The following is a 2,041-nucleotide window of genomic DNA, read 5'->3' on the forward strand; positions in this document are numbered from 1 at the left end:
GATCTTTATATGTTGATCTTGTATCCTGCCACTTTACTGAATCTTTCAATTAGTTCCAGTAGTTTTCTTGCTGAGTATCTTGGGTTTTCTATATATAGGATCATGTTATTTGCAAATAGAGACAGTTTTACTTCTTCTTTGTCAATTTAGATGTATTTTATTTCTCTTTCTTGCCTTATTGCTCTGGCTAGGTTTCCAAAACAATGTCGAATAAAAGTGCTGATAGAAGGCAGCTTTGCCTGGTTCCCATTTGCAGAGGAATGCTTTGAGTCTCCAAACTATGGTACATACACACAGTGGAATATTATGCAGTATTAAAGAATAATGAATAATCTTACAAATCACCTCATAACATCATAACATGGATGAACTTGAAGGATATTACACCGAGTGAAATAAGTCATCACAGCAGGACAAATATTGTATGAGTCTGTTATTATAAAAAAAGTTGAGGAAAGCCTTACACAGGGAAGTCAATTTTCTTTGTGTGTTACCAGGAATGGGAGGGAAGGGGAAGGAAAATTTCTGATGAGTTAAGAGACATGTGTTGATTTTGATGAAAGGAAAGGCAATATAAAAAAAGTTTATGAATAGAAAAATAACATCAAAGAAAAGGAGAACACACAGAGGTGAACAAGAGGTATCGACAACAAAAGTAAATACTCTTACATACACAATACTGTCAGTTTGTCTACTGTGGTGGTTTGTGCATTACTGTGAGGCTGGAGGCTATGTCACTATTATTTCAAATACCAGCAGAGTCACCCATGGCGGACAGGTTTCAGTGGAGCCTCCAGACTAAGAAAGACTGGGAAGAATGAAGGGGCCATCTACATCTCAAAGAATTGGCCAGTGAGAACCTTAAGAATAGCAGTGAAACACTGTCTGATATGTTATTGGAAGACTTTATGAATAGCCCTGAAACATTTTCTGATATAGTGCCAGAAGATGAGCCCCTCAAGTTGGGAGGCACTCAAAATATTGGGGAAGAGCTGCCTCCTCAAAGTAGAGTCATCCTTAATGATGAGGATGGAGTAAAGCTTTCTAGACCTTCATTTTCTGGCGGGGTCTGACTCAAAATGGGAAGAAACAGCTGCAAATGTCCATTAATAATTGGAATGTGGAATGTACCAAGTAAAAATCTAGGAAAATACCTAAATACCTATTGAGATGTTTCAACAAATGGATGCTACATTGGAAGCCCTTACTCATCTATGCTAAGTAATAGAGAAGACAGCTACCTGGCCAACTAACTGGAAAGACCCATTCTGTAGAAGGATAATCCAGCAAAATGTGGATATTATCAAACACTATTATTAATATCACACACAACTACAATCTGGTTGAAGATAATTCAAAAACAGTTTCAGCAGTATTGACAGAACTTCCAGAAATGCAAGCTGGATTCAGAAGAGGATGTGGAATGAGGGATATAATTGCTGCTGTCAGATGGATCTTGGCTGAAAGTAAAGAATACTAGAAAGGTGTTTGCTTGTGTGTTATTAACTATGCAAAAGCATTTGACTGTGTGGATCATAACAAATTATGGATAACATTAAGAAGAATGGGAATTCCAGAATACTTAATTGTGCTTATGAGGAACCTGTACATAGACCAGGAGCCTGTCAAATGAACAAAACAAGGGGATTCTGCGTGGTTTAAAATCAGAATGGGAGTGTGTCAGGGTTGTATCCTTTCACCATATTTATTCAATCTGTATGCTAAGCAAATAATGCAAGAAGCTGGACTATATGAAGAAGAATATGGCATCAGGATTGGAGGAAGACTTATTAACAACCTCTGATGTGCAGACTACACAACCTTACTTGCCGAAAATGAAGATAACTTGAAGAACTTACTGATGAAGATTAAAGACTACAGTCTGTAGTGTGGATTACACCTCAACATAAAGAAAACAAAAATCCTCACAACTGGTCCAATAAGCAGCATCATGATAAACAGGGAAAAAATTGAAGTTGTCAAAGATTTCATTTTACTTGGATCCACAATCAACACCAATGGAAGCAGTAGTCAAGAAGTC

This window comes from Orycteropus afer, unplaced genomic scaffold, assembly GCF_000298275.1.
Source record: "Orycteropus afer afer isolate SDZICR_OR568_19922 unplaced genomic scaffold, OryAfe1.0 scaffold00904, whole genome shotgun sequence".
In the NCBI taxonomy this organism is placed as follows: domain Eukaryota; kingdom Metazoa; phylum Chordata; class Mammalia; order Tubulidentata; family Orycteropodidae; genus Orycteropus; species Orycteropus afer.